Source organism: Labeo rohita, chromosome 7 (assembly GCF_022985175.1).
Source record: "Labeo rohita strain BAU-BD-2019 chromosome 7, IGBB_LRoh.1.0, whole genome shotgun sequence".
Lineage (NCBI taxonomy): Eukaryota > Metazoa > Chordata > Actinopteri > Cypriniformes > Cyprinidae > Labeo > Labeo rohita.
Genome location: NC_066875.1, coordinates 10,272,645 through 10,299,308, shown reverse-complemented (window position 1 = coordinate 10,299,308; position 26,664 = coordinate 10,272,645). Strand labels below are relative to the sequence as shown.

The following is a 26,664-nucleotide window of genomic DNA, read 5'->3' as shown; positions in this document are numbered from 1 at the left end:
GCATGTGCTTTAAAGCCTGGCTGGTTAAACATTTAATTTGCATTCTGTTATGACACCTGAAGTGTGTGCACACTAAAAGACCTGTCAGCAGCGCCTGATTTTTGGACTAAGTCAGTAACACACAAGGTTGACGCATAAACACGGTTATGTAAAGTACGGTTTTTAGGTTAAAGTAAAAAAAAAAAAAAATAATAAAAAAAAAAGATGCATGCCTGTGTATTAGATGCGTTCAGGTCTTTAAAGGGACAGCAGATTTTGGCTACGTTCAGAATGCAAGCATTAGTGTAAATTCTGATGTTGTTGTTGTTGATGTTTTTTTTTTTTTTCTCTGATTTGTGTAGCTGTTCACACTATTGTTTTAAATGTGCCCAATATCAGATTTTCAGCGTGAAATCATGGTTCTGAACTGACACGTGGCACCAGTGAAAAAAGTAGCCCGAATCCAAAATATCTGACCTGTGTCGAATTTAGTAACACATTTGGAAGCGGTTCACCAAAAAATGAAAATTCTATCGGTATTTACTCACCCTCATGTTGTCCCACACCTGTAGTAATTAATGTCTTGTGCTGAACACAAAGGAAGAATGAATGTGGGTAACCTACATATTTTTTTTTATTTATTTTTTTTTTTTTTTACAATATTTACCTAGTCAACTTGAAAATGTAACTGCAACATGATTCAAGTGACTTTTTCTTTAACCCTCTATTTAAAAAATTTTTTATTCCAGGTGCATCACACATAAAGTTGTCAACATGATATAAATGTTAAACAAATCACTTGTTAAATATTTTTTCAGAAAAGATGCATGAACTACAACTACATCTTGTACAAACTTGTCTTATGTTACTTGTCATATTTTATGTTCAGAAATAATACAAGGAAAATGCTTTTAAAAATTCTAATAAATCAAGGTAATTTGAATTCAAAACAACTAAAAGAATAACACCAGTAGACTATCATTAACTATAAATGTTGTGTAAAAACAAAGAACAGTGTCTTTCAGCCTATCGCCATGATGCAAACATGAAATATCATAAAGTAGACATAAAGTAGTAGTTCTTCACAGGTTTTTTTTTTTTTTTTTTTTTTTTTTTTTTTAGCTGATTTTCCATTGTTTATTCTAAACGCTCAAGTTAAAAGGTTTTCACTCCCATCTTTTTGCATGTTTTTATTTTTCCATTGCCCATGTCGCATCTTTGTCAACACAAAAGCGCGTTCTGTATGAATGGTGCCTAGCGATTATGAGCGCATCACACGTGAGCGGTAAATCACGTGAGCCGACATGCGGTTGGATCGTTCTTTTCTCTTTACTGTTATCATTGGTATATTGTCATAGTGTCTAATTCTGACGTTTGGTAACATTTCTATTCAAAATCGCTATTCCTCGATTTCTAAAAAATTAAATTGCGGCATGACATTAAATTTGAATTAATCAATAAAATCTGAAAAATCGCCCAGCCCTAGGCTAACCAAACAGTTGCTGGTTCTCACTGACTTTAATTGTAGTGAAAAAATACAAAGCATCAAAGAAAATATGTTGTGTTATTTTTTTTTTAATAGCAAAGATAAAATAATGACAGTGATTTTTATCTTCGCCCACTTTGGTGTAAATGTCTGCCATTTGGTTTTTATTTCATATTTTGTTACCTTGTAAGTCTTTGTTTTTAATATAGTTTGGCTGCACTGCTCCGACAATTTGCAGAATAGTAAAACCAGCATGACAGCATTTTCCTGAAAATTGTGATGATATTTTTGCCATATCACAGTAAATGGTAAAACTGTTTGGACTACAAACCACTGTGTTCATAATTAAGATAATATATTAAAATAATATGATAAGATGCACCAATTTGCACTATCAAGCAGCAAAATTAACTGTTTTGTACAGCTAAAAATAGCTCAGTGCGGATGAGACCGGAAATGGCGGTGCCCAGTTTTAAGGCAAAAATAAGATGGATACCATAATGAAGCCAAAATGTGAATTTGCTAAAACATTGCTGAAGTAGCTGCTTAGCTAAACCCTTGTTTATCTTTTTACCGTACATTACTAGTCTTGTGGTGAAAAATCTGTGGAAGCTACTCTACTGAGAAAAAAGTTTTTCTTCAGTTAAAATATGACAATTTGCTTTTCTTCTGGAATGGTGTTTAGCTCTGATGTCAGTTGATGGCTTGGGCAGAATATCCTTAAGCACTGTCCTCCGACTGCTGGTCTGCTGTGGGCTAGAGATGGCAAGGTGGTGCACTAAAATCAAGCCCTGCCTTCTAACTTTTGCTCATTGAATATTCTGTTTCACTCAGAAATACTTGATTACTGAAGTAAAATTGATGTTTTGATGAAAGTTTGTGTAGTTGTCATGTATGTGTTAAACCAGTTGATTTTAACTGAGTCTGCTCGTTTTGCCTGTTTTGATATACTATTCATAGCCTGACGGTCAGGATGTGACAAACTTGGCAGGTCTATCCTCTGCAGAATCGTTTTTTTCCTTTGCTAGAAAGAATTGTGAAAGCATCCTCTTTCACCTGCACTAATAAACAGCCCATTTGACTGGTGATTTAAAGAGCTTTAGCCTTCCTCAGGTCTAGAGTTTCCTTTTAGGGTCAACAGAGCATGACTCAGAGCAGGACAGGAGAGATCAAGAGAGAGAGTGTCTCACCACTAGCATCTAATGAACACAGTAAACTGGTCTGGGAAGCTTAAAATACAAAGAACTACTTTTGTTCTAGCTGATCTCAAACTGGTTTTGACTAACACTTCAGCTGAGTGACTTCTTTCTTTGTCATTCTGTGTTCTAAATGACTTGTTCAGCATATCCTCTCATAACCTGGAGGTCTTTCAAGTCAGAAGCTTACGGTGGGTTTAACAATGGCTGGTTGATGTGTGTACGAGCAGGCAGCCGAGGTACTCTTGTTCTCTGTGTTCCGAGGATTTTCTTGGTAAGATTACAGTCCCTTTTTGAAGCCCCATTAAGAGGGAGTTCTCTCCACTCAGGATTAATCCAATCTGGCACATTCCTGCTGGGAGAATCCTCAGGGTTCTGATCCTCCCAGACACCCCATCTGAGTGAGGACTGCCCTTAATGTGGACTGTCCTATGCTTACAGTGACTGGAGGGGACTTTTGGCACTCAGTGCTATACTGTAGTCAAAAGTGGTGTGCCAATGTTTTTCTGAAGTGGTCTAACTTGGATTTTTTGCCTGCCAGTTGATGAAATATGCAAAAGTAACCCTGCAAGGAGGTCTTGTTAATTTTCTCATGAATTATTTTATGACCTATAAACATTATGGTTGACGTTATAAATCTTATCTGTTTTTACTGGTTGTTTTACTTTTGGTAGAATGAGGGTTTTGAATTCTACAGGGATGATGTATATTTGTAGGCCAAATCACAGGAACAAGTATTTTAGCAGTTATGGTTTCATTGTCTCAGAGTCAACAGAATTATTTTTTATATATATATATAAACATATTGATAGTCATAGGGGGCTATTCACACAAGAATGCATTTTGTGTTGAAAAACATGACATGCTTGCAGTGGAATATGGAAAAAAAAGCAGTGTTATGAGATGCAGTCAACTTTTTTTTTTTTTTTTTTTTTTAGCTTGAGCATCCTGTTTTCAGATTTCTGTCATGTGTGAGAAGTTGCAGATGATGAGTTGCAGAGACATAAGTACAGTGGTCAAACACGTCTGTTAAGCATGAAAACAATGGAAAAGCTGTACAGTAAAATTTAAAAACCTGTAAAGAATTACTATGTTTCATGTTTGCATGAAAGTGACCGCCTGAAAGGTGCTGTTATTTTCTTTGTTTTTACAAAACATTTACTGTTATACTGGTGTTATACTTGTTTAATTTTGAACATACATTTTGAATTCGAATTGCCTTTTTTTTTTTTAAGAATATTTAGCATTTTTCTTATATTATTTCTGAACATAGGGTTCACTTAATACTAGGGCTGCAACGATTAATCGAACGATGTCGTGAGGCGCGTTTAGTCAATGAAGCCGGTACTTTGATTAGTAGTAAAGCTCCATCACGTGCGTTCAGCTGGAGCGGCAAGTAATACACAGAGCCGTAAAGCACTGACAAGCTACGCCAAATCGCGCGCAAAATCGAATTCGATTTTGAGCGCGATTTTGGCGTAGCTTGTCAGTGCTTTACGACTCTGTGTATTACTTGCTCTGTGTACTGAACGCACGTGATGGAGCTTTACTACTAATCAAAGCACCGGCTTCATTGACTAAACGCGCCTCACGACATCGTTCGATTAATCGTTGCAGCCCTACTTAATACAGTATTTACCTTCATGTTTTGCTCTTTTTTTTTGCAAAGAAACTACCAGTCAAAAGTTTTTGAACAGTAAGATTTGTAATGTTGCAATGTTTTTTTTTTTGTTGTTGTTGTTTTTTTTTTTTTTAAAGAATTCTTTTCTGCTCACCAAGCCTGCATTTATTTGATCCAAAATACAGCAAAAGCAGTAATATTGTGAAATATTTTTACTATTTAAAATAAGTGCTTTCTATTTGAATATATTTTAAAATGTAACTTATTCCTGTGATCAAAGCTAAATTTTCAGCATCATTTCTCCAGTCTTCAGTGTTACATGATCCTTCAGAAATAATAATAATAATAATAATAATAATAATAATAATAATAATTATTATTATTATTATTATTATTATTATTATTATTATTATTATTATTATTATTATTATTATTATTATTAGGGATACACCAATAATGACGCGAATACTAAGTATTTGGTTTTCAAGCGAATTAAGTAAAATAAAAGACCACTTCTTAAACCAGAAAAGGTGAACCTGTTGGTTTTGTCTTTGCTGTTTATCTCACGTTACACTATGGAGGCTTTCTTTAAATGTTATTTATTTGATTCCTCAGTGTTTCCTAAGTTTAATTCCTCAGTTGTTTGCTAAACTTTCTGGTGTAGCCTATGCTATGTACTAGCGATCTGTCACGTCACATTTAAAAGTGTCAAAATGGCATTTATTGTTTGTATTTCACGATAGAATGTACAGGATTTGAAAGCTGAGACTTTGTTTCTTGTCAGAAGTAAGAAAGCACAGAACTCTTGATTATTGGATGCGAGGCATGCTACCAATAATTGGTGTAGAGAAAAACTGCACATTTGGCAATGCTGCCTTAACCTATGGTCAAATAGAGCCTGATTCATATGGTCAAATAGAGCCTGCTGTAAAAAATAAAAAATACAAAATTTGGTGGGGATAGACATTAATACCTTTATTTAGCAAGGATGCTTTAAATTGATCAAAACATTTTTAATGTTACAGTTTTTTTTACTGTTCAAAAATGCTGTCCTTCTGAACATTCTATTCATCAAAGAAACCTGAAAAAATTCTACTCGGCTGTTTTCTACATAATAGTAATGTTTTTTTTGAGCAGCAGATCAGAATATTAAAATGATTTCTGAAGGATCATGTGATTGGAGTAATGATGCTAAATATTCAGCTTTGAAATCACAGGAATAAATTACATTTTAAAATATATTCAAATAGAAAATGGTTATTTTAAATGGTAAAAATATTTCAGTTTTTGCTGTAATTCTGATCAAATAAATTCAGGCTTGGTGAGCAGAAGAGACTTCTTTGAAAAAACAAATAAACAAAAAAAAATTAAATCTTACTGTTCAAAAACTTCTGACTTGTAGTGTGTTTAACTTTAACTTTGTTTTTGTTACATTATCTTGAATTGGTTTTATTTTGTGCCATATTGCCCAGCTCTAGTAAGAGTACAGTAGACGTTGCAGTCAAGCCTTGAATACCACTATTGCTGCAGCTGTTGTCATGAAACTATTGCAGAAGGAGCTTGTGGGATTGAATGACAGCGACCATAGGAATGTACCCATCGTGTCCCAGAACACCAACTGTCCCTGAAATTGTGATAAACCCTTTCCTAATTAATGGAACCCTGACCAAAAAAACACAATGGGTGAATCCTTTGTCCTTTTTCTCGTCTGGTCTGGCCTTTCACATTCTGTGTGCTGAAATAAAGGAATACAGTAGAATGAATCTGCTTTGAGGAAATGACTCTCAGTTCACGTTTGAAAGGTGCAACATCAGTATTCAGAAGACTAATCTGTCTTTCATTTTGCTTTCGCAGGTTTCCTTGGACTTCACAGCCACATCTTCAGCATTTTAGCTGGATTTTAACCTTTCCCATCTGAAGACGGCCATGGAATCGGTAAATCCCTCGTTTCTTTCTGTTGCAGCTAGTAATGAATGTTTGACTGTTAGCGGCTAGTTCCTCGTTTTTGGTGTGACGGTTGGATATTAAAACACTGAGGAAGCATAACTGAGGCTGCAATGTCTATCTGACTCAGGCTGCAGTGGGATGTTTATCTATACATATTGTTCATTTTTAGCCAGTTTGAGAATAGTGACGAGGCACTTTGAACTTGTTTCTTGCTTGCATTAAATAGAGTATATATGTTTGAACATGTAGCTTTTATTTGTGAATGTGATGCCGTTGAGTTTGTTGGCGCCCCTACTAGTACCAACAGGCAGGTGGATGGCTCAGCTCTGGAATGTGTGCATTAAGAACAGGGCTTATTGCATGCCTGGGCCCTGCCTGCCGCCGCTTTTGTTAAGGGTTTTTGTTTTTGAGTGTGGATTTTGCCTCCTCTGTGTATATGTGTGCGTAGAGGCTGATGTGAAAATGGGTCACTGCTTGCAGAGAGCTCGCTGTCTCTAATCTAGAGTCCCACTCCAGCACGCAGCTCATGTGACCATGCTTCTTCATCAGTAAGCAGTGGCAGCCTATGACAGTCTTTCCCCATGGAAGCTAGCAGACCCGTAGTAGAACAGATAGTGTGGTGTTATGTACTGAGATGCTTTAGAATAGATCACCCAAAAATCAAAATTCTGTTATCACTTACTTCAAATCAAGGCCTTTATCTGTGGAACAGATAATTAGATTTTAGGCAGCTGTTTTCCATACAGTGTAAATGATATTATATTTTGTTGAAATTTTAGTAATTCTTTACTGGAGGTGTAAATTTGATGTTTCATCACAAGGCGATCTGACATCAGTTCACTTAACTGAAGATACAATATTAGACAATGCCTAAAAACAGTGGTACATTGGAATTATGATTTGATTATGTTCGGGGGTATGAGATTGATATTACATGCCTATTTTACACCACCAGATACCTTTTTGTTTTTGTTTTGGGTTTTTGTTTTGTTTTTGTTTTTTTCAATTAACTTAAAAGTAGTTGCAGACAAAACATTAAGATGCAACAAAATATATATTGTAAACATTTGGTTTAAAGATATTTTTTTAAAGAAGTCTCTTATGCTCAAAGTTCCGGTTATTTGATCAAAAATACAGTAAAAATTTTATGAAATATAACTGCAATTTAAAATAACAGGTTTCTATTTTAATATACTTTAAAATATAATTTATTTTCTGTGATGCAAAGCTGAATTTTCATCAGCCAGTCTTCAGTGTCACACGATCCTTCAGAAGTTCTTCTAATATGCTAATTTATCATCAGTGTTGGAAACAGATGTGCCGCTTAACTTTTTATTTTTTTATTTTTTGGATCCTGTGATTCTTCTTTCAGGATTCTTTGAATAAGAAAAAACGAACAGCATTTATTCAAAATAGAAATCTTTTCAAACAGTCCACGTCTTTACTATCACTTTTTATTAGTTTAACACATCCTTGCTGAGTAAAAGTATTAATTTCTTTCAAAGAAAGAAAAAAATTACTGACCCCAAACTTTGAACGGCAGTGTATATTGTTACAAAAATTCTATTTTAAGTAAATTCTGTTCTTTTTAACATTTTATTAATCAAAGAATAGCAGCATAACTGTTTCCAACATTGATAATAAATCAGCATATTAGAATAGTTTCTGAAGGATCATTTGACCCTGAAGACTGTAGTAATGATGCTGAAAATTCAGCTTTGCGTCACAGGAATAAATTCTTTTTTAAAGTATATTAAAGTATAAAATGACTTTTAAATTGCAATAATGTTTCATAATATTACTGTTTTTTAATGCATTTTTAATCAAATAAATGCAGCCTTGATGAGCAAAAAAGACTTCTTCAAAAAACATTAAAAATCTTACTCATCCCAAAGTTTTGAACGGCAGTGTATATGATTGTATTGTTGCACCCATATTATTTACTGATGATCACCTCCATAGCTCTGACTTTCAAACTTGGTTCAGCCAAATGGTATACAATTAGTGTAAATCATCAACGAATAACATTGATTCTTGTTGTTTTTTTTTTTTTTGTTTGTTTGTTAGAATTTCTCTGTCAGATGGTTTCATAAGACTTAGAAAACACTGTTTATCTCCTTTTGTGTTCAACCAAAGAAAGGCAGGGTTTGAAACTAATTTTCATTTTTGAGTGAACTGTTCGTTGTAGTTTTGTATGTAGCGTCATATTGCTACAGTTGTGAATGCTGTTATCTCTCCGCATACAGGCTGGCAGAGTGCTAAAATATATACAGCAGTCAAGCTCCTTTTTTGCCCTCTGAAGCACTGATAATTTCCTCCATTTTTTGTTGTCCCTGCGGAGCTCTGGAGCTCAGAGATCTTCTGGTGTTTACCTCTGAAATCAGACTATATCTGCTTACCGTCAGTGGAAACCAAGGAGACTGATCACAAAGCTCATTATGCCGGCAGCGCGCTGCGTGTGTGTGTTCTCCTCGCCCCCCCCAAACCCCTTCCAGTTCTCCTCATGTGATGCCAGTCACATGGTTTCCAGGCACCCAGAGCAGTAAATCAGAATCAGATTTTATTTTTAACCACTCTAAATCCACCGCCATGCTGATGGTTAGCAAAGGCACTTGCTTTAGCCCTCTGTACCTCCATTTCCCCTTGAACCCTATGCACCACCTACCAAAGAGCTGATCATATTTGCAGCATTATCTGCTGACTGCAAGAGGGGCGGTGTTTGGCATGGCCGCAGATGAAAGGAAGCCCTCTGCTCATTACAAGCATGTTTTTCTTGTCCTCGCTTCTTTCCAGAGCAGCTCTGTCCCTTGGTAAGATTAGTCTGCAGTACTCCAGTGGGGAAATGCAGCCTTGCCAGTCAAATTACATAACTCTCATAGCCAGGCTTGAGACAACTATAGAGGCTTTGTTCCCAAGTTACTCCACCTCCTCCTTCCCCTCTTGGCGGCCCACATGTTAATGTGGTATTGAAAGAGTCTGTGTGCTTCGAACAGGCCCAGCTCTGTGGTGAGAGAGCAGAAAACTTGCATCATTAACGTGCACAATGGCATCACACTCGTATGCGAGCGCGGAGATTAGAGCAGCAATCAGTCTCTTCCTGTGAAAGACAACTTTGGGCTGGGACTGGGATTTTTAAACTCTGCTTCAGGGGCAGTGGGCCTTTCTCTGCATGTTAAGCAGTTTCATGCTTGTTCATTCTCGTGCTAATATGAGTCAGGACAGCAGAAATGACAGTTGTTTTTGCATAAGTGGGCTTGTAACATGCAATGCAGGATGAGGCTCATTGCTGTGCTTGTGGGATGGGAAAGCAGCTACTTTTTAGTTTGCTTTTTTTTATTTTATATGCTCAGAACAACAACACATTTCAGCAGTGGAGATAAAGTTTCTCATGCAAATTTCACTTATGTTCAAGATGGTCACAAGAATTCACTTCGCTAACCAACTGAAAGCCGCTTTGTTTGAAAGTTGCCTTTGCTTCATGCATATCTACAACATTGTAATTGGACTTTTTTGGCACGCAGATTTTTGCTAATGTGATCGCACCTGAATCATGAATCTTAAAATTCATTGCTAGTATGTGGGTTTGCATGCAAGTATTTGCATCTAGCTAAATATACTGGCTTCATTTTTCTATTTTCTACAACTTCTGTTGTAGAAGAGGGTTTTGGGCAGTATTAGCATGCAAAGAAAAACACGCATGGATGCACTTCACAAATCCGCTGGAAATAGTTTACCATCTGGGTACCTTTGGCATACTGTTTACAGCGTGATTTGGAAAGCACCGTAAGCTCCAGCGTTCAGTGCCAGTCCTGCCAGTTGCTCTGGTTTCTGATTGGTTGTGGTGCAGCTCATTTCATTTTCACTCTCAGAGTCAGCTCAGCACTGTAATATACTCTGTTTAAACCAGACACACTGATAACGTTTCAGAGCATAAGTTCAGAGGAAACGCTGTAGGTTGCTTGTGGTTGTAGGTGTGGTTCGCTTCCTCCGGATTACGTGTAGCACTTATGTGCAAGGAAGTGCAGCTCTAAACCCTTCACTTGCCTCATCACTCATCTCTCTTCTCTTTTGGCAAAGGAACGGACATGTCCATTTAGTAAATGAAGAGATGCTTGTATCCAGAGTGATGTGCTGCCAAGACTATAGAGCCAGTGTTTGTCCTTCTGCTTGTGTCCCACACTGATGGAGAACAGAAACTCTCTGAGACCCATGATGATGGGTGTCTCATAGCTCTCGGGAAGTTAAGATGAGGAACAAATCATCTGCATGTTGTGGTGGGACAGTGAAGGGTGTGATTTCAGTATGTCATAAAGAGCTGCTTAGCCTGTGTTTTTGTCTTTGGTCTAATCTTAGGATAAAAGGCAAAGCTAGATGGCATTTGCCTCAAGTGCTTTCATTTTTTTTTTTTTTTTTAATGTAAATACCTGGTTGGTCAGGATGAGTTTCGTAGTTGTTTCTCCACAAGGCGTCTTGTTTTTAAAAGAAAATGACATTTTAGGTGTTTCCCCCAGGCCTAGTTGAGCCGCCACAGGTCTCGAGCATCAGACCGCGTTGCTGTGTTATGCATTTACACGGCATCAAATAAATGCTAAGCCCACTTGACAGACAGGAGGCCCAATGAACTAAAAAAACCCCCAATAGAACAAATTAGAGTTTTATGTTCTAATCTGAGCCAAAGAGCCCTCCCATGGTGCCTCAGGGCAGTCATGATTTTAGCATGCTGGTTCAACTGTATGGGGCTCCGGCACGGTGATTAAAGAGCACTGAGAACTGTAGAGATGTTGCATTGTTTTCCATAGACGCCCTTTCAACTCAATCTGTGAGCAGTAATTGGATTCTTTCTAAATGTAATGTGTTTTATCTTTACAGTGTCAGTACAATGAAGGAAGTCCCTGTCTCTTTGCTAATATAGAAAGTATATGAAATGTCAGCTGCTGGGGCTCCACAGCTGTCCATTGAGCTGACGTTTTAAGTTTACACATGTGGCATTTGCAGAGAGATAGCCGTTAAATGAGCTGTTCCCATTGACCATTTTCATAGCAAATCAAAAGTTTTTCGGGGAAGCTGAAGTTACATTCGCTCTATATGTTAGTAAAAGTTTACATGTCAGTGTTTCTATTGCAGATCGTTTGTTCTTGAGGAAAAAAGAAAATAACAAGCACGCAAGCATAAATCTGAGCTTGTATGTATGCACTCGTGCTCTCCACACCCCCTCCTTTTCATTCCTCAGTGACGTTTTGGTTTTCCCCCTGCTTGCTTGTGTTTCTTTCTCCCTCCCTGCATGCCATGCCCCTCACTGGCTTGAATCATGGTGACTGGGCTGTTAAGATGTTGTTGCTGCTAACAGAACTGATTTATAACCGCATTGTCTGATCTTAGGTTATGTTCACACAGTCTTGTATTTGGGATTGACAGTTGTATTTAGTGAAAAAGTTTAAGCATAAAATTAGCCTCAATGCACTCTTTTATTAATGATTCATCAGTGCATGTTATTCCAAAGAAAACATCCCTTGAAATGATTTTTATTATTATTCTTTTTAGTATGTAACACTTTTCACGAACCAATTTTTGTTATTTAAAAAGTCCTGCCTAACATTGCTTGCCAATGTAATATTGTTTTCAATCTGAAATCCATCAGATTGCAGGAGTAATATAGGTTGTGAACCCCATTTCATGTTTAAAACTCGTTTATCTGCTCGGCTCAAAGTTCAAATGGCAGCGAAACGCGAGCTTACTATAGCAAATGCATTAACTCGCTGATAAGTCTCGCCACACGGCCAATAAACAGGGCTGTGAGATCCAGTGTGAAGCGCTTGAATTTAGTGAAGAACACAAATGACATGGAGATTTAAACTAGTTTAAAGTCGGACTAAACAGCGCTGACAAACGGAGAAAGGAGAAATACTGCGCAACGATACAGTCAGAAAACTTTTCGATCTACAAATCAGCATCATTTACCATTGATTTACTGTAGTAACACTAACTGCACCATGGTACGCAACAGGATCAGCAAGTAAATTCTTCTGTGTGAAAATTGTGATTCAAGTTTCTGATGAAGATCATAGTCTGAAAAGAGAAACATAGCAGTTCCCAACTTGGAACTAACTCGTAGTACTTAAAGCTGCAGCCTGTAACTTCTGGCACTTTGACGCTCTAGCAGTTAATAAACAGAACTGCATGCGTCCTGCGGAAGAACATGTTTATGTCTCTCTGTTTATATCTGTGACGAATCACCTAGGTACTGGGCTAGTGTGCATTGGTTCCTACCAGAACCAGTTTAAAATAGTCTGACTGTAAAAACTTACTGTAGGTGTACAGTAGGGATGCAACAATACAGTTAGTCCACGGTTCAATACATACCTCGGTTTTTAACCACGGTTTTTGGTTCAGTATCTTGATATCTTGCCACTTCAGTGTGGTTTGCAACAAATTTACAAAATACTCCCTTAAACTTCTGTACACTGGAAAAAGCATGGTTTAGTATATGTCTGCTTAATTTTTCTTTTGAGAGAGGTGTTATTTTTCCGATTTTTATGCAATTAGAATGGGTTTCATTCATACTGGATGTCAGAGGGCGCCCTCGTGCAGAAAATCCACATGAGTCAAAGAAGTATCAGTGATGTTCCGTTCCAACTTCTCTAATATGGATAAAGTCATCGCTATTGCTGTAACTGAATAAAAACAAGATATAACGTTAAACATTTTGGAATGATGAAATGTAAGGACAATAAACACTCGTCTGCAATAATATCGGTGATCTTCAAGCTGTCTTGTGTATTTTCATAATCCATTGCCAATCGACATAGAATATGAGTATAGAATTTATTGTCTGCTTCATTCTGTGGTAAGAATCCACATCAGATCACATAAGGAAGTTATTTCAAACACTCAACTTGTTCTTGTGAATTAAAAAGTTATAATGTTTTTTTTTTTTTTTTATATATATATATATAATTTTTTGTTTATATAACTCTTTTGTTGGACAACAGGTTTAGAAAGGCTTATCATTGCAAGTCATTAGAAGGGAAGATGCTCTGTGTGTGTTGCTTTTTCAAGTATAAGCGGGGAAGCATTTCCTCATTTCAGCACGTGAAATTGCGGGCACACATACAGCAAATTCCGAGAGAAATAAAACAAGAAAGTTATTTAATTGCAAAACCGAAAAACCTCAATTCACAAGCGCGTGTTGAACCGTGGATGTCGTACCGAACAGTTCGATATTATGGTGAGAATTATGACATCCCTAGTGTACAGTAGTGATTCAGGAAAAACCAAAAACAGTTTGGAAAAATGGATTCCTGATGTACTCACTTATGTAAATTTTGTGCATTTTGAACACAAAAAGTTATGGACTGCAGCTTTAATATAAGAGTGGATGTTTTTCTAAATGGCAGCCAGTGACTTCTCACACCTTAATTGAGAGCTATAATTGCAGAGCACCTATTTTAGGGAGCTACTTCGTGCATGCAAACCAGAGATGAAGGCTTGTTCACCAGCATCTGACCATAATGACTTTGTTTTTTCATTGTCTGTGAATTAGGCAGGCTATGGTTTGAGGAAATAGTGCTGTTAACATTTTGTCCAAATTTCTGAAATCCTATAAACTGCGTGAGAGTTGTGGGCCTGTAACAGCCCTGGGAGCAGAATTCATCCCAGTCTGCTTGGGCTGGTCCCGCAGTCCCTTTTCCCAGCACAGTGCTCAGTGACCTTGCTGTCATGTTTCCCTCATCTGGTCTCAAGCCAACAGCACTCTTGGGATGGAGTGTCCTTGTTCACAACCCCTCAGTGTGCATGCATGCCTTTCTTTTTTCTCATTAGAGGTGCTGACCTTTGCTCACTGTGATATTTCCATGTGAAAACAAGAAATTGGGTGAGAGAAGCTGCTTGTTTCTTAAAATGTCCAGTGTCCTGTTGTGTAAGCATCATCAAATTTTGTAATCTGCATATGGCTGTTTCAACTCTGTTCTGTCAAAGCTCATGCCCAGAACTATGCCACTGTCCTTACTAACTGGCTTTAGCCTTGGCCTGGAATATATTCAGTGTTAGAATCTGAATGCAACCACTTGTAGCTAAACAAGCTCTATTTCATTTTGTTGCTTTCCAAAATTTGACGCCACAATTCATAAAGCAACACAAAAACTCTTTGCGTTGCCACAAAGGGTGCTGTAGCAGATGTTAACACACGTTCTTTACACAATAGACATTAAAAAGTTACACATACTGAAGGAAAATTTCCTGATAATTTACTCACCTTCATGTCATCCAAGATCTTCATGTCTTTCTTTCATCCATTGAAAATGATTTAAGGTTTTTGAGGAAAACATTCCATGATTTTTCTCCATATAGTGGACTTCAGTGATGGCCAGTGAGTTAAAGGTCTAAATTGCAGTTTCAGTGCAGCTTCAAAGTGCTCTACACGATCCCAGCTGAGGAATAAGGGTCTTATGTAGCAAATCAATCAGTTATTTAAGAAAAATGCTAATGTATATACTTATTAGCCACAAATGCTTGTCCTGCGCTAGCTAGACCTCACGCATTACACACGTGGAAATATCAAGTGCAAAGATAGTCAAATACCATTTACAAAAAAACAAAATGATGTTGGGCAATTTTGAAGTTGGAGAAAAAAATGAGATGGAGTTGTTAACCCCTCCCTAATTATTTTTTGACTACACAGACGAAGTAACCGCACGTGACTTTTTTTTTTTTTTTTTTTTTTTTTTTTGCAACGTGATTATGCAATGCATGAAGGAGCGCATCTGCATCACAGAGCTAGTTCAAGATGAGCATGTGTGGTTAAAAAGTAATAATTTTTATTTTTTTTAAGAAAACCACCACTGAGGTCCATTATATGGAGAAAATTACTGTAATGTTTTTCTCAACAAACATTGTTTTTTGCAACTAAAGAAAGAGAGCATCTCGGATGACAGGGGTGAGTAAATTATCAGGAAATTTTCATTCTGGAAGTGAACTTCTCCTTTAAATATGTACAATAGGTGTTTTTGCATACTTTATGGCCCTATGATTTCTGTAATGTGAAAAACATGAACGTCAACATGGAATCCAGACCTATAAACATTGTATTTATGTAAGCACCAGTTTTGTCTACTACATGTACTCAACCACACATTATGCTTTTTTCCTCTCAATTTGACAACAGTCCTCATTAACTTTCTCTAACTTTTCATTCATGTTTGTGATAAATTTATACTAAATTATAAAACACAGAATTCTGACCAAAAAAGAGAGAGAGAGAGCGAGCAGACAGGCATTAACAGACTATTATTTACATTATTATTACAAATTTGAACAAATTATTACATTGTTAGATTTTATGAATTCAGTTACTTAGACATGCCTTTTGATTATTAAAATTTAAGTCAATCGTTAAAACAAAAAATGCATTGTTCATAGGGCCCTGATATTTGCACACTGCTTCTGGCTTTAGATTTTTACACTGACATTTTAATATCTTAACGTTGCCTGTAGGGTTGGTTGCTGTTATGTGTTTCTGTTGTGTTGGGGTGGATCACATGAGCTCCCTGTTGGCACTACTAATCCTAGTCACTGCTCCAACTTTGTGGCATTGTCAGTAGTCACTGTCCTATCGAATGGCCAACTTTTGTTGACAGTGAATCACATCCGGTTTCTTTGTTACTGCAAATCATTCACACAATCTGTTGTGTTCCACCATTGCAGCAGGTAAAAGGTTAGAAGTCAAGGAAGCATTTGTTAAATAAACCCTGTTGTTCATCTAATCTACATTTTGTTTGGTCTCTGTATAGAGTAAAGTTTTCTTTATAGAGAGGAAGAGCTGTATTGTGCTGTTGAATACTTTAAAGCCGCTCTTATCTGAGAGCATTCTTAAAGCAGGTGGGAATGATTGTGTGTATGCTCATAACCTCACTTGAGTCTCACTGAAAGAACTGTGCTCGCTTGTGTTTTGACTCTAGAGGAGCTTCGAGCTCCTCCGGATCCAGGTGTTCTTCATATCACAGGGCTTGCAGTGACTGCAGCCATGGTGTGTGTGTGTGTGTGTGTGTGTGTGTGTGTGTGTGTGTGTGTGTGTGTGTGTGTGTGTGCGCGCGCCCCCTTCCAGAGTCTGGCTTTGATTCCTGCCAGCACAGAATGGGCCTGAACTTGTGGAGAGGAATTTATGTTTGGAATTGAAATTGTGGCTTTTAGTTGTTAGCTTTCCTGCAGTGAAATGTGTACTGTAGTGCTTGTATTGAGTAGGGCTCAGTGATTAATGTTGAATATTTACAATATATTTTCACTTTGATTAAGGGTTATTCCTGCATTGAAAATATTTTGGCGACCGCCAAAAAGATTCTTTACTAAGCTCTATTTGATCATCTAATGTGATTTCTGGCTGATGAATGCTGAGCTTGTGATGGTGGTATGGCATGTGTTGGTCACTGTTTTAAAGGGTTAGTTAAAGTATTGTTAAAATGAAAATTCTGTCATTAATTACTCATGTCGTTCCAAACCCATAAGACCATAGTGCATGTTCAGAGCACAAATTAAGATATTATTGATGAAATATGAGAGCTTTCTGATCCTGCATAGACAGCAATTTAACTTTCATGTTCAAGGCCCAGAAAGGTAGTAAGGACATCAATAAAATAATCCATGAGACATCAAAGGTTCAACCTTACGTTTTTTTGAAGCTAAGAGAATACGCAGAGAAATCAAAAATAACAACTTTATTCAACAAACTCTTCCTTGTCAGTCTTTGGCGTGTATTCACAAAAGTACCACGACCCATGCGTGGCAAGAACTGCAGATTTTTTTGGGTGATCTAACCCTTTTACACCTTATTTCTGTGATCAGACTCATCACTTCACTGTCTTTACCTTTATTTGAAATGCCCTTCTTAAAACAAGAAACATTTCAATAATCCAATGATGATACGTAGATTTTCTTCTCAAAATTAGTCATAAAACAATTAAGATCATGGCAAAAGGGCTAGCTAGCATCTTAGCACCATGACTTGAACACAGATAAACCATTTATTGTTACAATTGATTGCTTATTGTCTTCATCTGCAGTTTAACTGCTTCAATAGCTGGATGTCTTTGTCCAGGGATTTCCTAGAACGTAATAAATTTTGAGTCTCACTTGTGGACTTTCTGTCCTCGTCAGCTTTGAGTATGAGTGAAACAGACATTTATAAAAGTGTTTAGAGCTCCATAATGCTCACATCAGCCCCTTTTGGGTAAAATTTAAAAAAAAAAAAAATGAAAAGAAGAAAAAGAAAAAAAGGCCTCTCTAAAGAAATGTAGTAAACCAATGATAATTCATAAGTTTTCTCCAAGTGAGCACATTTTTGGACTAAAATCCATGGGGGAAGTTGTTTAGTGAAGGACTTCACTGAAGGACCCTCAGTGAATGCATAAGAGGCTCTTGTCATTTTAAGCACCTCCACTGTTTTGTTTTTGCATACGTCTTGACAAAAATTAAGACATTTCTGTGACTACAAGATTTATAGCTAGGGATGCATCAAATTTTCAGCCACCGAAAATATGAGCAGAAAATGTATGCCACGCCACACCACCCAGCAGTCTTTAGCTCACAGGTTTTACTCTCTCTCTAGTTGTCGTCGATGCGCAGTGTGCTGCTTCGCTCAGTTTTCCACTCTGTGAATGTGCGTTCCACTTGTGTACCGCTCATGCTCACTAGAAAAAGCAAAGTCCGCTCAAATAACATGCAGACAGGAAATTTCTGTTGTGTACTTGTTACTGTTTGCAGTAGCATTACCTTGCATGACGCAATGCTTTGTCTAATTTTATTGTTACTTTCAGTAAAAGTGTGGTTATTTTATTGGCTTGTTTTTTTTAAAAAAAAAAAACAATTAAAATCATTAAAATTGAGTTGAATTGAAAAGTCTTTAAAAAAATTCTTTATATAGTTTGTAATAAAATAATAACAAATTATTACAAAGCATTTTCAGTTTTGGTTTTTTGCCAAGTGCATCCAGAATTTTTGGTTTCGGCCCAGAATTTTCATTTCGGTGCATCCCTATTTATAATGAAACAGATGGTCAACAGTGCTCTAGTGCGTGTTAATCGGGTAATATGACAAATTATTTCTTTTGCATTTATTTTGTCAGTACTTGACTCATGGTTATCCCGTGTGTACACTGGACGCGACAGTTGTCGTGCCGCATCGCGCCACAACAGCTAAAGTCTGTCTACAATGGACGCAACAAAGCGACTGTTGCAAATCATTTGAATTTTGTGTGAGCATTCATAATTAGAATGCGGTAGCAGTTTACTGTCTGGGATTTGTCGTGTCGCACCACGCCGTGACTCATCCAATGTAGACAATGATTGTAATGAGTTCTACTGTATTTTGTTGCACCGCCCCGCTCGCGTCCAGTGTAGACACAGTGTTAGGGCACTTAGGACTGTGTGTATGGATGACCGAAGACCTGTTGTGATCCAGGAAAAACCCTGTAATTTCAGCAAGAGGATGTTAAAGGAGAAGTCCACTTCCAGAACTAAAATTTACAGATAATGTACTCACCTTTGGTCCAAGATGTTCAATGCTGTCTTTCTTCAGTCATAAAGAAATTGTTCTTTGAGGAAAACATTTCAGGGTTTTTCTCCATATAGTGGACTTCTATGGTGCCCCGAATTTGAACTTCCAAAATGTAGTTTAAATGCGGCTTCAAACAATCCCAAATGCGGTTGTAAACGATTCCAGCTATGAAAGAATGGTCTTATCTAGCGAAACGATTGGTTACTTTTATAAAAATAATACAATTTATATACTTTTTAATGTCAAACGCTCTTTTATGAAATAGTAGTAAATCGCATTTTAAATCGCAAATCGCAATTTTGATCATAAAAATCGCAATTAGATTTTTTTTTCTCCAAATCATGCAGCCCTAGTGGTGCATATAAATAATGCATGTTTGTATTTAGTTTAGTTCATTTAGTGTAAAACATGCCTTGATTATTTTAAACTTGATATTGACTTTTTCGTGTTAACATTTTGAATCTAATTAGCTACGTTGGTTGTCTGGTTGAAATAAAATCACCATTTAAAGCAATTTAAAGCTAAGACAAAGAATACAGAAATACATTGAATCCCATAAAAGAGCTAAAAAATGTTTTCTCTGATGGAATCAAGAGTTTTATTGAGAAGGGGCTGGGCATTCTGGGCATCTGTGGGTAATCAGCTGCTCAGAGATGGAAAGAAGTCACAGTTCGACTTAGTGGCCATTCTCTCTGCTGGAGCCGTGCAGGGGCCAGCAGCCAGCCTGCACAACAGACGAGGCGGCAGATGGGGCCTGCTCAGACTTAACCCTTCCCACGCCACACATGCCCCATCTGTCCAGCCTAGCAAGCTTAGTCCGCCATCTTACTCAGCCTCCCCGCTTCCTTCTAGCCTGTCCGAAGTTCACGTGAACTGTCGAGGTCTCTAATGGGCGGCAGGGTGGCACAAGGACATATGGCCTCCTCCAAAAGAGGAAGTCCAGAACGCTCCCCTTGTCTGTTTGCTCCCTCCCTCCCCCCTTTTCCCCTCATCCAATGCCACGAAAGCTTCAGTAGAGGCTTGTTTTGCTCTGGTTTTTGTGTGTGCAGACATGCCACACCCTGGAATATCAGTTGGCAGGCAGCCATCTCGGTCAGATGACTTAAACTGGCACAGCCCTCGTCTGTGTGTAACACTTTTCACATGAAAAGGTTGGGCGGCATTACATGTTATTCCGGTTTGTCTCAAAAGGGTTTCTTTTACTACTTGTTTTGTTGATATGGTTTTTGTAGCCATTCATGAATTGTAAACACAATTGCACTTTTTGAGTGTCATTTTTAAATGTTGTTCAAAACTTCACCGAATCAATGTTTGAAAGAGCTGTGAGCCTCATTCTGATTTCAGAAAGATTCTTGTTGTTCTTGTATGTTTTAACTGGATTTGCAAGTTGGTGCACACTTTATTGTCCTCTTTTGCTTTAACTGGGTCATCTGATTTCACTAGTGCCAAGCATTAAGTAAACACATAGTTTTTTTCTTATTCTTGAGATTGCTTATCAGTTGCTAAGAGGAAATGCCATCAGTATAGCAGTGAAACCAGAAGTGTCATGCTCTTGATTGGCCTGTTATTCATTTGTTGTCAATGAGCGTGAGTTTAAGCAACAAGCGACAGTGACTGTTGGCAGTGGGGCCGTTTGAGTTCATGCAATACGGTGATGCAATACAATAAAAACAAATTGGAGTGCAGAAAGTAAAGTTCATGTGATTCACCGCCTACTACAGTTTGAATACAGCTTTGAATGCCTACTGGCAACCAACAGTACAACCGTTTGGAGAACTTCAGTGATAAAAGCATTGTCAGTATGAGCATCATAGTGGTAATCTGCACTTTTATTTAGCTGCATAGCAGTGCAGTGGATAGAAGAGCACAGAAGAGATCTGAGAAAGCGATGTGAAGGTGATGTTTTGATTCAGTACGTGGCAGTTTTTCCCTCTGCTCGTGGGACGTCCCTGAGGCCCGGTCACATCTCTAACGGAGAGAAGCAGAAGAGAGCCTGAAAAAAAGGACTAAATTAAATGGGTGTCAAGAAGGAGACGGGTCTCTGCTCTTTTCAGGCTTTCTTCTTTGTGCGCTGCTGGGCTATGAAAGGGAGCTCTGTGTATTATAGGCCCAGCGGCCTGACCTTTGTCCTGAAAGGAGATCCAGGGGTTGGCCAATGTCACGTTGCTCACCCCTCCTGCTCTGTTCACCGCTCTGCTGGGAGTGCACGGCAGCTCTCTCCGTATTGCTTTTGTGCGGCTCTAGTTGTAATTTCACTCAGGCAGCCTTTCAGGACACAAGTGGCCTTTTCCGTGACCTCTCCCTGGGTCCTCTGACTTCTCTATGACGGACAGAGGAGCTTTACACCCTTCCCAAATCCCATTGTATTGTTCACCGGACAGAGAGAGAAACTGCCATGGGCCTTTTCAGGCCCAGATGTGAGAGTAACGGCTGTTGCTTGGCCTCAGATTGCACCCAGGACTGAATGAACAGCTGCCAACAGGGTACAAAATGAACACTCCCCAAGCAAATAAAAGCAAGAATCACTTTGGTAATAAATTAAATGCCGCTACTTGCCAGTTGACCAGTAATGTTTTTTTTTTTTCCCGCCCCCCCCTTAAAGAAGTATGCACAGCTGATACTTTTTAAGTGAATCAGATCAAAGTGATACAAAATGTATTAGAGAAATGGTCCGTGACCATTGCATGTTTTGAAAAAAGGATTTCAAACAACATTTGAACTTGATGTTTAGCTAACTACAAATCAAGTTAAAACCAGCAAGGTCAGCGACTGGTGAAACTGCTTGCACTAGACTAATATTGAAAGCTGTCTTTTTACGTGGTTTACTTTCCAGATTAAACTGTCTGTCGTTCTACGGCAGAGTCTGCCAGACCCCTACAGTGTCAGACTTGGAAGGGGTTTACTACTGTTGTCACCAGCTCTTGTTTGACTTGGACTTAGTGCCAGGAGCAGTCAGAAAAACCCAACCAAAGAGACCCATTCAGCGGATTGGTGTTTAATGTTTTTACTACATTATGTGCTGTCTTGCGTATATTTGCTGGTGATGCCAGGGAACACTGGATAATATTGAGTTCATTTCTAAACAGTCGGATCATAGGTACTACTAGTCAATTATTCTCTAAAATAATCTTCATTGAGGAAATGGCTTGTTGCTGTTAAGTTCTTGCTTTCAGCCTTTTTTGCCTGAAAGGAATGTTATTCCTGCCATTTCACCGTAAACTAGGTTCAGAGAGCGCCACATCCGTCTGTTTTTGTCACCGAGGCACTCTGTGAGTGAGTCACAGCGCCCATGTCGCTTATAGCCTATTTCTGAACTGAAATAGCATGGCGATCATCGTATTTCTTTCATTATCTCTCTTCCTCTCTTCCACCCTCTCCTTTACTCCAGAAGAGATGCCTTTCCTGTGTAATTACACTTGCTATAATCACTGCATAGCTGTATGCCACGGTAGTTTTAACTTTTTTTTAAACTTCTCACTAAATGTTTACAATAATTCAGTGACCGCCTATATGCAATGCAGGGAGTTGCTTTGAGTTGAAAGTGATTCTCCTGGTCAGGTTTTCACCTGTTCATGGTACAGTACATTGTTTCTTTTTGCCAGAGTTTTAACTGACCTCTTAAACTGTTGAAGTCCAGTCTCATCTCTCAGGCCTGTGTCACCTGCATGGCCAGAGTGACGTGGCTCCGTCGTCAATGCAATGGCAGGGCAGTGATCATCCCTAATAGTGTTTCTTTCTGTTTGTCTCTTCCTTTCCATCTCCGTCTCTCTCTCTCTGTCCCCAGGGTGGGCGCATTATCTCTCTGACTGTAAGAACTCCATTATTTACTGAGCACTGAGCCCGTCCTAATATAATGTTCCATTAGATTGCATCAGCCAGATTTATTACTGGGTTTTCTCTCTCTCACCCCCACTGACTCTCTCTCTATCTCTCTCACCATTCCATTCTGTCTTTTCCTGTCTCTGGCCAGCGGGAGTAAGGTCTTGAGAGGGATTTGGTAAGAGTATGGGATTTGAAAATGCAAATCCAATGAATAAGCAAGCATGTTAAAGCCCATGCATTAAAACCATGACTAATTTGAGACTTCTGCCATGTCAGCATGTCTGTGTACTGTCATCCTGTTTTCCAGGTAGATGAGGATACATGGTCACAGCTGTCAATTTGCATAATAAGTCACTTAACTTCCTGATGAAGACTTCCATGGCTTTAAAAGCCAAGTGAGCTAATCACAGTAAAGGCCCGTTCACTTCAACGATAACTGTATTAATGTCTACACGAACACACGGTAACATTCTGTTTGTAAGAAGCACGTCATGCAGTCTGTATATGCAAGGTGTATACTTATCAGTATGGTTGTAGTCCTTGATGTGAACCGTCCTTAAGACTGCAATGAAATTTCCCACAAGCCTGTTTCTGTTACTGTTTTAAAGTTTAACATTTAAAGGCAAATCTGCACCGAATGCAAGCATAATGTACAGTTAGCTGGTCATTATAGTGAAATTAACCCCTGTAGGGTGAACTGTGTTCTGTCTTGAATTGTAACAGTCTTGTATCACCCTAAAGGGGTTTATTTTGTGATAATGACCTGCTGACTGCACATTTTCCTGCTTATGACGTAGCCACTTACTGGATTCACAAAATACAAATGGACAAGTACTTTACAAGTGGCTGTGCCAGTGGAGACAGTGCCAATGAGTTAATCATAAATATTAAAGCCATTAGGACTGTTAATTGAGGGTGTGCTGTAAAAGTGCTGAGAAAGCACAGATGCATTACTTGTAGCTTTTCACCCTCTTATTCCTCTGCTGTCACTCTCTCTGTCCCTCACTCTTTTATCCATCAATTTTCTCTTATCCTTCATTGTACATTCTCCTTGTACCTCCTTCCCTGAAGCTGATGTTCCTCTTTTGCGCTCTCTTTCTTTCAGTCTTTCTTTCCCTGTCATCCCCTCGCTGCTCTTATGACTATATCAGCTAAAGTGAAATGCCAGTCTAATCTGGGCGTCTCTGCCTTTGCCAGAGCTGCTTTTGCTCTCAGAGCCACAGTGCTGATCAGGCTAAAAGTGCCTGTCGATTGAAAGACATGAGCTTGCATCATGAATATTTCCACTCAGCTGGAAACGTGTGCTGCATATTGAGAGAGCCGCCCCTGCCCACACCAGCACGCAGCCCCTGCCTCCTGCCGTCCTCTAAACCGCACCGGGCCTTCGGCACGCATCCATCAGATCATCTTCCATCATCGTGCCATGTCTGATGGGTTAAAAATGCTGCCTGCTCTTCTGGAGAAGCTGCCTGGGGAATTGAGATGGGAGGGTTGAATATTATACAGGCTGGATGTGATGTGAATGGGTGGAAGATCAATAATATTATTAGCATGAGAGGGCATGATGGAAAGGAGAAGGGTGTATGATGTGGAGAGAGAGTAGGACAGTAGTAAATGGACTTCAGGGCCCTTCTGGAGACTTAAAAACAAATTCAGAAGCTCTTGTCCATGTCTGTAATAACACAGACAGCCCTGCTGACATATTTTACAAACAGTGCGAAGTTTTAAAATGGAGTAGTTAAAATTCCACATTAGCTATGTGCTGTGATCACTTAGGGGTACACTTAAAACACTTTTTTTTTATTTTATTTACCAATCTGATTCCAATACCCAATCAATATCGAAATCATCAACCTCATTTCCATAATCTATGTATCGTTACCCCAACATGTGTTCTTTTAATGTTTATTTAATAAATGGAAAAATAGTAGTTAGCTTTTAAATGTATGCACACATCAAAAAGGTGTTAAATTGTTAGTAGGGCTGCCCCCTAATAGTCAACTAACCGTTAGTTGTTAACCGTTGTTGGCTTGGTCAATCAAAATTTTATTAGTCACTTTGTCGGAGGGAATAAAATCCACAGGAATTGGGGAAGTCACGCAGTCCATGACGGACAGATCGTTAACGGCTGGTCTATGTGGTAATACAGTACATTGGGCAGGACATCTAAACACTTGCGCATCATTCGTCGGCATCAAATATGGCTTATTTAAAATATGTAAGTAGTAGCAGCTTTACTTGGTCGCTCAATCTATTGTTAACCGAAAAATTGTTTTTTCAGGTGTCTGTGCGGAGTGTAGAAGCTGAATAGTAGCACACTTACTGCATGACAGATGGAAATATACTTAAAATACTTACTTTTTTTTGTTCATACAGATAGGAGTAATACATCTTTTGAATCTGTAAAGACTCTACGTCTATTTGTGTGCACTCACAAAACATCAAAATGTGCTTTTGTAAAATAATGAAAGCAAACAGCATGCGCTTTCTGCCATCTAATCTCTCTGTGAACTTCAGCGCGTTGCTTTAAAACTGTGCATTCTTGCCTTACAAACCAATTCAAACGGAAAACAAATATTCTCCGATTATGTAATCCGTATAAAACGTTGCATACTGGAGCATCCACTACTGCGGAGATGACGAGTCGGCATCGCCGACTTCATCTCTTAAGCCGAAAACAAAAAAGGACTAGTTTATCAGTAAATTAAGTTAATGCAGCCTCCTTACTGTTTTTCCCTGACCCATTCATAATTACTTCTGCCGGTGTGCTGTGGCAGACTTTATGTTTGTGCTTGAGCGCTTATTAGGCTATGTAGGTAGTTAAAGGCTCATTATTATGTTTTAAATGGTTTATTAATAAACATGCAATTGTTAGTAAAACTTTTTTTTAATGCTCACCAACATTTTGGAAATTGCTCTTAATTCCTAATAAAGAAATTTGTTGATACAGACATTTTTAAAAATCTCATATTTGAAATCTTTGAAACTAAGATTTTGTGAGAATAGCCCTAATACTGAAATAAAATCAGGTAAATCTTTTGGATGTGTAGTGTAGAATTGAATATGAAAACTGATATCATAAATACAGCAGAACAATTAATATTATTATTTTTTCAGTGTGCAAAACTTTCATGGTACAAAGGGCTTTTGGATTTGTCCTTTCTGTTTATACCGTCTTGCAAAAAAGGTCCGTATCGGTGACAATACTGATCCTGGTATTAGATCAGTGCTTTACTAGTGATCACCAGCACTCTGCAAAGTTAGCATCAAATCTTTGATCTTTATTGTTATCTGTGCAATCTTATAAATCATTTATTTCTGTAAAATAGTTTTCTGTAATGCTATTCCCACACGGACACACTTTTACTGCTGCATCAACTATTTGTTAACCCACATCACAAGGGCACATAAAACAAACCAAACTGTGCGTTTGTGTCCGTCAGTTTCTTCTACTCTGTTTGAGCAGTTTTTGCTAGAACAAACTGCAAGGTTGACCAGGCTTTATGCCACTAGTCAAGCTTGACTGATGCCTGTTTAGTGCAAGTGCAGTATTTATTTATTATTTTTTTCCGTCTTGACTTGTCCTGATTTGATGTGCTATGAGCAGGTCTTTATGTTCAAGCTATTTCTATATACAAAGACGTAAGCTTGATTATCTCTTACATGGATCTTTTCCACTCAGAGTTTGTTCTCTTTCCTAAACTAGCTTCTTCTCTTCTAATCCTTGGCAGCATACTGTTGCTTTTGGCTCGTATTTTTTGCTAAAATATATTTAAAGGGCTCAGTTGTGAAGTAAACAAACCTCATTCTTGGTTAGCATGGTCTTGAGTTTGCCAGCTGCTGCTTCTACATTTTGTCATGGTTACTGTGTGGCTATTTTAACCATGACTGCTGATTTCTGTGGATGTATTGTGCTCCTAATGTTTCTCTGTGTTGCAGTGATTGGCTTTATGTGCTCCCTTGATAAGAACGAGGATATTCACAGCTTGCCTAATATATTTTGCTTAAATTTTGTAAGAATGATACCTGTTTTAATCAGCGGCAGTGCTGGTAATTTGGCAGTTATCTGC

General features: G+C 38.2%; 1 protein-coding gene across 3 annotated transcripts in view; it reads left to right on the top strand.

Annotated features, from left to right (window-relative positions):
• The window catches only part of ankrd11 (ankyrin repeat domain 11), a 131,006-nt gene that overhangs the window by 30,214 nt on the left and 74,128 nt on the right, over nucleotides 1–26,664 (top strand). For all 3 annotated transcript variants that reach the window (XM_051115516.1, XM_051115517.1, XM_051115518.1), the window contains exon 2: nucleotides 6,137–6,217. The gene's annotated coding sequence lies outside the window, so the exon portion shown is untranslated. The remainder of the gene's footprint in view (nucleotides 1–6,136; nucleotides 6,218–26,664) is intronic.